Source organism: Equus caballus, chromosome 24 (genome assembly GCF_041296265.1).
Source record: "Equus caballus isolate H_3958 breed thoroughbred chromosome 24, TB-T2T, whole genome shotgun sequence".
NCBI classification, from domain to species: domain Eukaryota; kingdom Metazoa; phylum Chordata; class Mammalia; order Perissodactyla; family Equidae; genus Equus; species Equus caballus.
Window position 1 is genome coordinate 2,802,271 of NC_091707.1, and position 14,872 is coordinate 2,817,142.

The window sequence follows — 14,872 nt, forward strand, 5'->3', positions numbered from 1 at the left end:
GGAACCACCTCTCAGACGTACCAGAACCACCTGCCGGAGAAGCTGGAAACACGTCCTGGACAGACTGGAACCACGTGACGGCCATGACTGAACCACCTGCCGAGCACGGCGGAACCACCTGCTCGACTCGCAAGAACCACCTGCCGGACACGCAGAAATCACCTGCCGGCTACGCCACAACCAGTTGGGGAACACTTCGGAATCACCTGCCGGGCTTGCTGGAACCACATGCCGGTCATGCCAAAATCACCTGCCAACTACGCCAGTACCACTTGGCGGACACTGTGGAAACACCTGTCGGGCCGGCCGGAACCACATCTCAGACGAGCCAGAACCATGTGCATGAGATGCTGGAACCACAAACCGAAGAGACGGAAAACACCTGCCAGACCCGTCTGAACAACCTGCCGAGCACGCCGGAGCCACCTGCTCGACTCGCCGGAACCACCTACCTGACATGCCCAAATCACCAGCCGGGTATGCCAGAACCACTTGGCGGACACTCCGGAATCATCTGCCGGACATGCCGGAACCAGCTCTCAGACACACCAGAACCAAGTGCCGGAGACGCCGGAAGCACCTGCCGAGCACGCCGGAGCCACCTGCTCGACTCGCCAGAAACACCTGCCGGACACGCCAAAATCACCTGTCGCGCATGCCGGGACCACCTCTCAGACGTGCCGGAAGCACGTGCCGGACACGCCGGAATCACCTACCGGACAGACCGGAACCACCTGCCGAGCACGCCGGAGCCACCTGTTCGACTCGCTGGAACCACCTGCCCGACAGGCCAATATCAACTGCTGGCTATGCCAGAAGCACCTGGGGGACAGTCCGGGATCACCTGCCAGCCATGGCGGAACCACCTCTCAGACGTAGCAGAACCACCTGCCGGAGAAGCTGGAAACACGTCCTGGACAGTCTGGAACCACCTGCCGGCCAAGCCTGAACCACCTGCCAAGCACAACGGAACAACCTGCCAGACACGCCAAAATCACCTGCGTGTTATGCCAGAAACAGTTGGAGGACTCTCTGGGATGACCTGCCGGGCATGACGGAACCACTTCTCAGACGTGCCAGAACCATGTGCATGAGATGCTGGAACCACACCCCGAACAGACGGAAAACACCTGCCAGACCCGTCTGAACAACCTGCCGAGCACGCCAGAGCCACCTGCTCGACTCGCCGCAACCACCTGCCTGACATGCCCAAATCACCAGCCGGGTATGCCAGAACCACTTGGCGGACACTCCGGAATCATCTGCTGGACATGCCGGAACCAGCTCTCAGACACACCAGAACCACGTGCCAGAGACCCCGGAAGCACCTGCCGAGCATGCCGGAGCCACCTGCTCGACTCGCCAGAAACAGCTGCCGGACACGCCAAAATCACCTGCCGGGTACGCCAGAACCACCTGGCGGACACTCCGAAATCACCTGTCGCGCATGCCGGAACCACCTCTCAGACGTGCCGGAAGCACGTGCCGGACACGCCGGAATCACCTACCGGACAGACCGGAACCACCTGCCGAGCACGCCGGAGCCACCTGTTCGACTCGCTGGAACCACCTGCCGGACAGGCCAATATCAACTGCTGGCTATGCCAGAACCACCTGGGGGACAGTCCGGGATCACCTGCCAGCCATGGCGGAACCACCTCTCAGACGTACCAGAACCACCTGCCGGAGAAGCTGGAAACACGACCTGGACAGACTGGAACCACGTGATGGCCATGCCTGAACCACCTGCCGAGCACGGAGGAACCACCTGCCGGACACGCCAAAATCACCTGCGGGCTACGCCAGAACCACTTAGACGACTCTCCGAAATGACCTGCCGGGCTTGTTGGAACCACCTCTCAGACGTGCCAGAAGCACGTGGCGGACAGTCCGGAATAACCTGCCAGCCATTGCGGAAACACCTCTCAGACGTACCAGAACCACCTTCCGGAGAAGCTGGAAACACGTCCTGGACAGTCTGGAACCACCTGCCGGCCAAGCCTGAACCACCTGCCAAGCACAACGGAACAACCTGCCAGACACGTCAAAATCACCTGTGTGTTATGCCAGAACCACTTGGAGGACTCTCTGGGATGACGTGCCAGGCATGCCGGAACCACCTCTCAGACGTGCCAGAACCATGTGGTGGACAGTCCGGAATCACCAGTTGGGCTTGCGCAACCACCTCTGAGACGTACCAGAACCACATGCCGTGCAGGCTGGAACCACCTACCGGACAGACGGGAATCACCTTTCGGGCATGCCGGAACCACCTGTCAGATGTGCCAGAAACACGTGCCGGAGACGCCGGAAGCACCTGCCAAGCACGTTGGAACCACCTGCTCAACTCGCCTGAACCACCTGCCGGACATGCCAAAATCACCTGCCGACTATGCCAGAACCACTTGGCGAACACTCCGGAATCACTTGCCGGGCATGCAGGAACCACCTCTCAGACATGCCAGAACCCCGTGCCAATGACCCCGGAAGCACCAGCCGAGCACGCTGGAACCACCTGCTCGACTCGCCAGAACCACCTGCCGATCACGCAAATATCACCTGCCGGCTACGCCACAACCAGTTGGTGAACACTTTGGAATCACCTGCCAGGCTTGCTGGAACCACCTGCCAGTCATGCCAAAATCGCCTGCCAACTACGCCAGACCCACTTGGCGGACATTGCGGAAACACCTGTAGGGCCGGCTGGAACCACATCTCAGAAGTGCCTGAAACGTGTTCATGAGATGCTGGAACCACACCCCGAACAGACGGATACCACCTGCCAGAACCGCCTGAGCCACCTGCTGAGCACGCCAGAACCACCTGCTCGACTCACCGGTACCACCTACCTGACACGCCAAAATCACCTGCTGGGTATGCCAGAACCACTTGGCGGACACTCCGGAATCATCTGCCGGACATGCCGGAACCAGCTCTCAGACACACCAGAACCAAGTGCCGGAGACGCCGGAAGCACCTGCCGAGGATGCCGGAGCCACCTGCTCGACTCGCCAGAAACACCTGCCGGACACGCCAAAATCACCTGCCGGGTATGCCAGAACCACCTGTCGGACACTACGGAATCACCTGCCGCGCATGCCGGAACCACCTCTCAGACGCACCGGAAGCACGTGCCAGACACGCCGGAAACACCTACCGGACAGACCGGAACCACCTGCCAAGACCGCCGGAGCCACCTGTTCGACTCGCTGGAACCACCTGCCGGACAGGCCAATATCAACTGCTGGCTATGCCAGAACCACCTGGGGGACAGTCCAGGATCACCTGCCAGCCATGGCGGAACCACCTCTCAGACGTACCAGAACCACCTGCCGGAGAAGCTGGAAACACGTCCTGGACAGACTGGAACCACGTGACGCCCATGCCTGAACCACCTGCCGAGCACGGCGGAACCACCTGCCGGACACGCCAAAATCACCTGCGGGCTACGCCAGAACCACTTGGACGACTCTCCGAAATGACCTGCCGGTCATGTTGGAATCACCTCTCAGACGTGCCAGAAGCACGTGGCGGACAGTCCGGAATCACCTGTTGGGCATACGCAACCACCTCTGAGACGTACCAGAACCACGTGCCGTGCACGCCGGAACCACCTACCGGACAGACCGGAATCAACTTTTGGGCATGCCGGAACCACCAGTCAGATGTGCCAGAAACACGTGCCAGAGACGCCGGAAGCACATGCCCAGCACATCGCAACCACCTGCTCAACTCGCCTGAACCACCTGCCGGACACGCCAAAATCACCTGCCCGCTACACCAGCACCACTTCGGGGAAAAGCCGGAATCACCTGAGGGGCATGCCGGCACAGCCTCTCAGACTGAACCTCGTCCCGGACACCACAGAACCACCTGCCGGACAGACCGGAACCACCTGCCGGACACGCCGGAACCACCGGCTCCACCCGCCGGAACGACCGCTGGACATGCAAAATCACCTGCCGGCTACGCCGGAAACACTTGGCGAAGACTCCAGAATCACCTGCCGGGCATGCCGGAACCACCTCTCAGATATGCCAGAACCACGTGCCAATGACCCCGGAAGCACCTGCCGAGCACGCCGGAACCACCTGCTCGACTCGCCAGAACCACCTGCCGGACACGCAAAAATCACCTGCCGGCTACGCCACAACCAGTTGGGGAACACTTCGGAATCACCTGCCGGGCTTGCTGGAACCACCTTCCGGTCATGCGAATATCACCTGCTGGGTATGCCAGAACCACTTGGCGGACACTCCGGAATCATCTGCCGGACATGCCGGAACCAGCTCTCAGACACACCAGAACCAAGTGCCGGAGACGCCGGAAGCACCTGCCGAGCATGCCGGAGCCAACTGCTCGACTCGCCAGAAAAACCTGCCGGACACGCCAAAATCACCTGCCGGGTATGCCAGAACCACCTGGCGGACACTACGGAATCACCTGCCGCGCATGCCGGAACCACCTCTCAGACGTGCCGGAAGCACGTGCCAGACACGCCGGAAACACCTACCGGACAGACCGGAACCACCTGCCAAGAACGCCGGAGCCACCTGTTTGACTCGCTGGAACCACCTACCGGACAGACCGGAATCACCTTTCGGGCATGCCGGAACCACCTGTCAGATGTGCCAGAAACACGTGCCGGAGACGCCGGAAGCACCTGCCAAGCACGTTGGAACCACCTGCTCAACTCGCCTGAACCACCTGCCGGACATGCCAAAATCACCTGCCGACTATGCCAGAACCACTTGGCGAACACTCCGGAATCACTTGCCGGGCATGCAGGAACCACCTCTCAGACATGCCAGAACCCCGTGCCAATGACCCCGGAAGCACCAGCCGAGCACGCCGGAACCACCTGCTCGACTCGCCAGAACCACCTGCCGGACACGCAAAAATCACCTGCCAACTACGCCAGTACCACTTGGACGACTCTCCGAAATGACCTGCCGGGCATGTTGGAACCACCTCTCAGACGTGCCAGAAGCACGTGGCGGACAGTCCGGAATCACCTGTTGGGCATACGCAACCACCTCTGACACGTACCAGAACCACGTGCCGTGCACGCTGGAACCACCTACCGGACAGACCGGAATCAACTTTTGGGCATGCCGGAACCACCAGTCAGATGTGCCAGAAACACGTGCCGGAGACGCCGGAAGCACCTGCCGAGCACGTCGCAACCACCTGCTCAACTCGCCTGAACCACCTGCCGGACACGCCAAAATCACCTGCCCGCTACACCAGCACCACTTCGGGGACAAGCCGGAATCACGTGAGGGGCATGCCGGCACAGCCTCTCAGACTGAACCTCGTGCCGGACACCACAGAACCACCTGCCGGACAGACCGGAACCACCTGCCGGACACGCCGGAACCACCGGCTCGACCAGCCGGAACGACCGCTTGACATGCAAAATCACCTGCCGGCTACACCGGATACAAGTGGCGAACACTCCGGAATCACCTGACGGGCATGCCGGAACTACCTGTCAGATGTGCCAGAAACACGTGCCGGAGACGCCGGAAGCACCTGCCAAGCACGTTGGAACCACCTGCTCAACTCGCCTGAACCACCTGCCGGACATGCCAAAATCACCTGCCGACTATGCCAGAACCACTTGGCGAACACTCCGGAATCACTTGCCGGGCATGCAGGAACCACCTCTCAGACATGCCAGAACCCCGTGCCAATGACCCCGGAAGCACCAGCCGAGCACGCCGGAACCACCTGCTCGACTCGCCAGAACCACCTGCCGATCACGCAAAAATCACCTGCCGGCTACGCCACAACCAGTTGGTGAACACTTTGGAATCACCTGCCAGGCTTGCTGGAACCACCTGCCAGTCATGCCAAAATCACCTGCCAACTACGCCAGAACCGCTTGGCGGACACTGCGGAAACACCTGTCGGGCCGGCTGGAACCACATCTCAGACGTGCCAGAAACGTGTTCATGAGATGCTGGAACCACACCCCGAACAGACGGATACCACCTGCCAGAACCGCCTGAACCACCTGCTGAGCACGCCGGAACCACCTGCTCGACTCACCAGTACCACCTCCCTGACACGCCAAAATCACCTGCTGGGTATGCCAGAACCACTTGGCGGACACTCCGGAATCATCTGCCGGACATGCCGGAACCAGCTCTCAGACACACCAGAACCAAGTGCCGGAGACGCCGGAAGCACCTGCCGAGCATGCCGGAGCCACCTGCTCGACTCGCCAGAAACACCTGCCGGACACGCCAAAATCACCTGCCGGGTATGCCAGAACCACCTGGCGGACACTACGGAATCACCTGCCGCGCATGCAGGAACCACCTCTCAGACGTGCCGGAAGCACGTGCCAGACACGCCGGAAACACCTACCGGACAGACCGGAACCACCTGCCAAGAACGCCGGAGCCACCTGTTCGACTCGCTGGAACCACCTGCCGGACAGGCCAATATCAACTGCTGGCTATGCCAGAACCACCTGGGGGACAGTCCGGGATCACCTGCCAGCCATGGCGGAACCACCTCTCAGACGTACCAGAACCGCCTGCCGGAGAAGCTGGAAACACGTCCTGGACAGACTGGAACCACGTGACGGCCATGCCTGAACCACCTGCCGAACACGGCGGAACCACCTGCCGGACACGCCAAAATCACCTGCGGGCTACGCCAGAACCACTTGGACGACTCTCCGAAATGACCTGCCGGGCATGTTGGAACCACCTCTCAGACGTGCCAGAAGCACGTGGCGGACAGTCCGGAATCACCTGTTGGGCATACGCAACCACCTCTGACACGTACCAGAACAACGTGCCGTGCACGCCGGAACCACCTACCGGACAGACCGGAATCAACTTTTGGGCATGCCGGAACCACCAGTCAGATGTGCCAGAAACACGTGCCGGAGACGCCGGAAGCACCTGCCGAGCACGTCGCAACCACCTGCTCAACTCGCCTGAACCACCTGCCGGACACGCCAAAATCACCTGCCCGCTACACCAGCACCACTTCGGGGACAAGCCGGAATCACGTGAGGGGCATGCCGGCACAGCCTCTCAGACTGAACCTCGTGCCGGACACCACAGAACCACCTGCCGGACAGACCGGAACCACCTGTCGGACACGCCGGAACCACCGGCTCGACCCGCCAGAACGACCGCTGGACATGCAAAATCACCTGCCGGCTACGCCGGAAACACTTCGCGAACACTCCAGAATCACCTGCCGGGCATGCCGGAACCACCTCTCAGATATGCCAGAACCACGTGCCAATGACCCCGGAAGCACCTGCCGAGCACGCCGGAACCACCTGCTCGACTCGCCAGAACCACCTGCCGGACACGCAAAAATCACCTGCCGGCTACGCCACAACCAGTTGGGGAACACTTTGGAATCACCTGCCAGGCTTGCTTGAACCACCTGCCAGTCATGCCAAAATCACCTGCCAACTACGCCAGAACCGCTTGGCGGACACTGCGGAAACACCTGTCGGGCCGGCTGGAACCACATCTCAGACGTGCCAGAAACGTGTTCATGAGATGCTGGAACCACACCCCGAACAGACGGATACCACCTGCCAGAACCGCCTGAACCACCTGCTGAGCACGCCGGAACCACCTGCTCGACTCACCGGTACCACCTCCCTGACACGCCAAAATCACCTGCTGGGTATGCCAGAACCACTTGGCGGACACTCCGGAATCATCTGCCGGACATGCCGGAACCAGCTCTCAGACACACCAGAACCAAGTGCCGGAGACGCCGGAAGCACCTGCCGAGCATGCCGGAGCCACCTGCTCGACTCGCCAGAAACACCTGCCGGACACGCCAAAATCACCTGCCGGGTATGCCAGAACCACCTGTCGGACACTACGGAATCACCTGCCGCGCATGCCGGAACCACCTCTCAGACGTGCCGGAAGCACGTGCCAGACACGCTGGAAACACCTACCGGACAGACCGGAACCACCTGCCAAGAACGCCAGAGCCACCTGTTTGACTCGCTGGAACAACCTGCCGGACAGGCCAATATCAACTGCTGGCTATGCCAGAACCACCTGGGGGACAGTCCGGGATCACCTGCCAGCCATGGCGGAACCACCTCTCAGACGTACCAGAACCGCCTGCCGGAGAAGCTGGAAACACGTCCTGGACAGACTGGAACCACGTGACGGCCATGCCTGAACCACCTGCCGAACATGGCGGAACCACCTGCCGGACACGCCAAAATCACCTGCGGGCTACGCCAGAACCACTTGGACGACTCTCCGAAATGACCTGCCGGGCATGTTGGAACCACCTCTCAGACGTGCCAGAAGCACGTGGCGGACAGTCCGGAATCACCTGTTGGGCATACGCAACCACCTCTGACACGTACCAGAACAACGTGCCGTGCACGCCGGAACCACCTACCGGACAGACCGGAATCAACTTTTGGGCATGCCGGAACCACCAGTCAGATGTGCCAGAAACACGTGCCGGAGACGCCGGAAGCACCTGCCGAGCACGTCGCAACCACCTGCTCAACTCGCCTGAACCACCTGCCGGACACGCCAAAATCACCTGCCCGCTACACCAGCACCACTTCGGGGACAAGCCGGAATCACGTGAGGGGCATGCCGGCACAGCCTCTCAGACTGAACCTCGTGCCGGACACCACAGAACCACCTGCCGGACAGACCGGAACCACCTGTCGGACACGCCGGAACCACCGGCTCGACCCGCCAGAACGACCGCTGGACATGCAAAATCACCTGCCGGCTACGCCGGAAACACTTCGCGAACACTCCAGAATCACCTGCCGGGCATGCCGGAACCACCTCTCAGATATGCCAGAACCACGTGCCAATGACCCCGGAAGCACCTGCCGAGCACGCCGGAACCACCTGCTCGACTCGCCAGAACCACCTGCCGGACACGCAAAAATCACCTGCCGGCTACGCCACAACCAGTTGGGGAACACTTTGGAATCACCTGCCAGGCTTGCTTGAACCACCTGCCAGTCATGCCAAAATCACCTGCCAACTACGCCAGAACCGCTTGGCGGACACTGCGGAAACACCTGTCGGGCCGGCTGGAACCACATCTCAGACGTGCCAGAAACGTGTTCATGAGATGCTGGAACCACACCCCGAACAGACGGATACCACCTGCCAGAACCGCCTGAACCACCTGCTGAGCACGCCGGAACCACCTGCTCGACTCACCGGTACCACCTCCCTGACACGCCAAAATCACCTGCTGGGTATGCCAGAACCACTTGGCGGACACTCCGGAATCATCTGCCGGACATGCCGGAACCAGCTCTCAGACACACCAGAACCAAGTGCCGGAGACGCCGGAAGCACCTGCCGAGCATGCCGGAGCCACCTGCTCGACTCGCCAGAAACACCTGCCGGACACGCCAAAATCACCTGCCGGGTATGCCAGAACCACCTGTCGGACACTACGGAATCACCTGCCGCGCATGCCGGAACCACCTCTCAGACGTGCCGGAAGCACGTGCCAGACACGCTGGAAACACCTACCGGACAGACCGGAACCACCTGCCAAGAACGCCAGAGCCACCTGTTTGACTCGCTGGAACAACCTGCCGGACAGGCCAATATCAACTGCTGGCTATGCCAGAACCACCTGGGGGACAGTCCGGGATCACCTGCCAGCCATGGCGGAACCACCTCTCAGACGTACCACAACCACCTGCCGGAGAAGCTGGAAACACGTCCTGGACAGACTGGAACCACGTGACGGCCATGCCTGAACCACCTGCCGAGCACGGCGGAACCACCTGCCGGACACGCCAAAATCACCTGCGGGCTATGCCAGAACCACTTGGACGACTCTCCGAAATGACCAGCCGGGCATGTTGGAACCACCTCTCAGACATGCCAGAAGCACGTGGCGGACAGTCCGGAATCACCTGTTGGGCATACGCAACCACCTCTGACACGTACCAGAACCACGTGCCGTGCACGCCGGAACCACCTACCGGACAGACCGGAATCAACTTTTGGGCATGCCGGAACCACCAGTCAGATGTGCCAGAAACACGTGCCGGAGACGCCGGAAGCACCTGCGGAGCACGTCGCAACCACCTGATCAACTCGCCTGAACCACCTGCCGGACACGCCAAAATCACCTGCCCGCTACACCAGCACCACTTCGGGGACAAGCCGGAATCACGTGAGGGGCATGCCGGCACAGCCTCTCAGACTGAACCTCGTGCCGGACACCACAGAACCACCTGCCGGACAGACCGGAACCACCTGCCGGACACGCCGGAACCACCGGCTCGACCCGCCGGAACGACCGCTGGACATGCAAAATCACCTGCCGGCTACGCCGGAAACACTTGGCGAACACTCCGGAATCACCTGCCGGGCATGCCGGAACCACCTCTCAGATATGCCAGAACCACGTGCCAATGACCCCGGAAGCACCTGCCGAGCACGCTGGAACCACCTGCTCGACTCGCCAGAACCACCTGCCGGACACGCAAAAATCACCTGCCGGCTACGCCACAACCAGTTGGGGAACACTTTGGAATCACCTGCCAGGCTTGCTGGAACCACCTGCCAGTCATGCCAAAATCACCTGCCAACTACGCCAGAACCGCTTGGCGGACACTGCGGAAACACCTGTCGGGCCGGCTGGAACCACATCTCAGACGTGCCAGAAACGTGTTCATGAGATGCTGGAACCACACCCCGAACAGACGGATACCACCTGCCAGAACCGCCTGAACCACCTGCTGAGCACGCCGGAACCACCTGCTCGACTCACCGGTACCACCTCCCTGACACGCCAAAATCACCTGCTGGGTATGCCAGAACCACTTGGCGGACACTCCGGAATCATCTGCCGGACATGCCGGAACCAGGTCTCAGACACACCAGAACCAAGTGCCGGAGACGCCGGAAGCACCTGCCGAGCATGCCGGAGCCACCTGCTCGACTCGCCAGAAACACCTGCCGGACACGCCAAAATCACCTGCCGGGTATGCCAGAACCACTTCGGGGACAAGCCGGAATCACGTGAGGGGCATGCCAGCACAGCCTCTCAGACTGAACCTCGTGCCGGACACCACAGAACCACCTGCCAGACAGACCGGAACCACCTGCCGGACACGCCGGAACCACCGGCTCGACCCGCCGGAACGACCGCTGGACATGCAAAATCACCTGCCGGCTACGCCGGAAACACTTGGAAAACACTCCGGAATCACCTGCCGGGCATGCCGGAACCACCTCTCAGATATGCCAGAACCACGTGCCAATGACCCCGGAAGCACCTGCCGAGCACGCCGGAACCACCTGCTCGACTCGCCAGAACCACCTGCCGGACACTGAAAAATCACCTGCCGGCTACGCCACAACCAGTTGGGGAACACTTCGGAATCACCTGCCGGGCTTGCTGGAACCACCTGCTGGTCATGCGAAAATCACCTGCTGGGTATGCCAGAACCGCTTGGCGGACACTCCGGAATCATCTGCCGGACATGCCGGAACCAGCTCTCAGACACACCAGAACCAAGTGCCGGAGACGCCGGAAGCACCTGCCGAGCATTCCGGAGCCACCTGCTCAACTCGCCAGAAACACATGTCGGACACGCCAAAATCACCTGCCGGGTACGCCAGAACCACCTGGCGAACACTCCGAAACCACCTGTCGCGCATGCCGGAACCACCTCTCAGACGTGCCGGAAGCACGTGCCGGACACGCCGGAATCACCTACCAGACAGACCGGAACCACCTGCCGAGCACGCCGGAACCACCTGCTCGACTCGCCAGAACCACCTGCCGGACACGCAAAAATCACCTGCCGGCTACTCCACAACCAGTTGGGGAAAACTTCGGAATCACCTGCCGGGCTTGCTGGAACCACCTGCCGGTCATGCCAAAATCACCTGCCAACTACGCCAGACCACTTGGCGGACACTGTGGAAACACCTGTCGGGCCGGCCGGAACCACATCTCAGACGTGCCAGAACCATGTGCATGAGATGCTGGAACCACACCCTGAACAGACGGAAAACACCTGCCAGACCCGTCTGAACAACCTGCCGAGCACGCCGGAGCCACCTGCTCGACTCGCCGGAACCACCTACCAGACATGCCCAAATCACCAGCCGGGTATGCCAGAACCACTTGGCGGACACTCCGGAATCATCTGCCGGACATGCCGGAACCAGCTCTCAGACACACCAGAACCACGTGCCGGAGACGCCGGAAGCACCTGCCGAGCATGCCGGAGCCACCTGCTCGACTCGCCAGAAACACCTGCCGGACACGCCAAAATCACCTGCCGGGTATGCCAGAACCACCTGTCGGACACTACGGAATCACCTGCCGCGCATGCCGGAACCACCTCTCAGACGTGCCGGAAGCACGTGCCAGACACGCCGGAAACACCTACCGGACAGACCGGAACCACCTGCCAAGAACGCCGGAGCCACCTGTTTGACTCGCTGGAACCACCTCCCGGACAGACCAATATCAACTGCTGGCTATGCCAGAACCACCTGGGGGACAGTCCGGGATCACCTGCCAGCCATGGCGGAACCACCTCTCAGACGTACCAGAACCACCTGCCAGAGAAGCTGGAAACACGTCCTGGACAGCCTGGAACCACGTGACGGCCATGCCTGAACCACCTGCCGAGCACGGCGGAACCACCTGCCGGACACGCCAAAATCACCTGCGGGCTACGCCAGAACCACTTGGACGACTCTCCGAAATGACCTGCCGGGCATGTTGGAACCACCTCTCAGACATGCCAGAAGCACGTGGCGGACAGTCCGGAATCACCTGTTGGGCATACGCAACCACCTCTGACACGTACCAGAACCACGTGCCGTGCACGCCGGAACCACCTACCGGACAGACCGGAATCCACTTTTGGGCATGCCGGAACCACCAGTCAGATGTGCCAGAAACACGTGCCGGAGACGCCGGAAGCACCTGCGGAGCACGTCGCAACCACCTGATCAACTCGCCTGAACCACCTGCCGGACACGCCAAAATCACCTGCCCGCTACACCAGCACCACTTCGGGGACAAGCCGGAATCACGTGAGGGGCATGCCGGCACAGCCTCTCAGACTGAACCTCGTGCCGGACACCACAGAACCACCTGCCGGACAGACCGGAACCACCTGCCGGACACGCCGGAACCACCGGCTCGACCCGCCGGAACGACCGCTGGACATGCAAAATCACCTGCCGGCTACGCCGGAAACACTTGGCGAACACTCCGGAATCACCTGCCGGGCATGCCGGAACCACCTCTCAGATATGCCAGAACCACGTGCCAATGACCCCGGAAGCACCTGCCGAGCACGCGGGAACCACCTGCTCGACTCGCCAGAACCACCTGCCGGACACGCAAAAATCACCTGCCGGTTACGCCACAACCAGTTGGGGAACACTTTGGAATCACCTGCCAGGCTTGCTGGAACCACCTGCCAGTCATGCCAAAATCACCTGCCAACTACGCCAGAACCGCTTGGCGGACACTGCGGAAACACCTGTCGGGCCGGCTGGAACCACATCTCAGACGTGCCAGAAACGTGTTCATGAGATGCTGGAACCACACCCCGAACAGACGGATACCACCTGCCAGAACCGCCTGAACCACCTGCTGAGCACGCCGGAACCACCTGCTCGACTCACCGGTACCACCTCCCTGACACGCCAAAATCACCTGCTGGGTATGCCAGAACCACTTGGCGGACACTCCGGAATCATCTGCCGGACATGCCGGAACCAGGTCTCAGACACACCAGAACCAAGTGCCGGAGACGCCGGAAGCACCTGCCGAGCATGCCGGAGCCACCTGCTCGACTCGCCAGAAACACCTGCCGGACACGCCAAAATCACCTGCCGGGTATGCCAGAACCACTTCGGGGACAAGCCGGAATCACGTGAGGGGCATGCCAGCACAGCCTCTCAGACTGAACCTCGTGCCGGACACCACAGAACCACCTGCCAGACAGACCGGAACCACCTGCCGGACACGCCGGAACCACCGGCTCGACCCGCCGGAACGACCGCTGGACATGCAAAATCACCTGCCGGCTACGCCGGAAACACTTGGCGAACACTCCGGAATCACCTGCCGGGCATGCCGGAACCACCTCTCAGATATGACAGAACCACGTGCCAATGACCCCGGAAGCACCTGCCGAGCACGCCGGAAACACCTGCTCGACTCGCCAGAACCACCTGCCGGAAACGCAAAAATCACCTGCCGGCTACGCCACAACCAGTTGGGGAACACTTCGGAATCACCTGCCGGGCTTGCTGGAACCACCTGCCGGTCATGCGAAAATCACCTGCTGGGTATGCCAGAACCACTTGGTGGACACTCCGGAATCATCTGCCAGACATGCCGGAACCAGCTCTCAGACACACCAGAACCAAGTGCCGGAGACGCCGGAAGCACCTGCCGAGCATGCCGGAGCCACCTGCTCGACTCGCCAGAAACACCTGCCGGACACGCCAAAATCACCTGCCGGGTACGCCAGAACCACCTGGCGGACACTCCGAAATCACCTGTCGCGCATGCCGGAACCACCTCTCAGACGTGCCGGAAGCACGTGCCGGACACGCCGGAATCTCCTACCGGACAGACCGGAACCACCTGCCGAGCACGCCGGAGCCACCTGTTCGACTCGCTGGAACCACCTGCCGGACAGGCCAATATCAACTGCTGGCTATGCCAGAACCACCTGGGGGACAGTCCGGGATCACCTGCCAGCCATGGCGGAACCACCTCTCAGACGTACCAGAACCACCTGCCGGAGAAGCTGGAAACACGTCCTGGACAGCCTGGAACCACGTGACGGCCATGCCTGAACCACCTGCCGAGCACG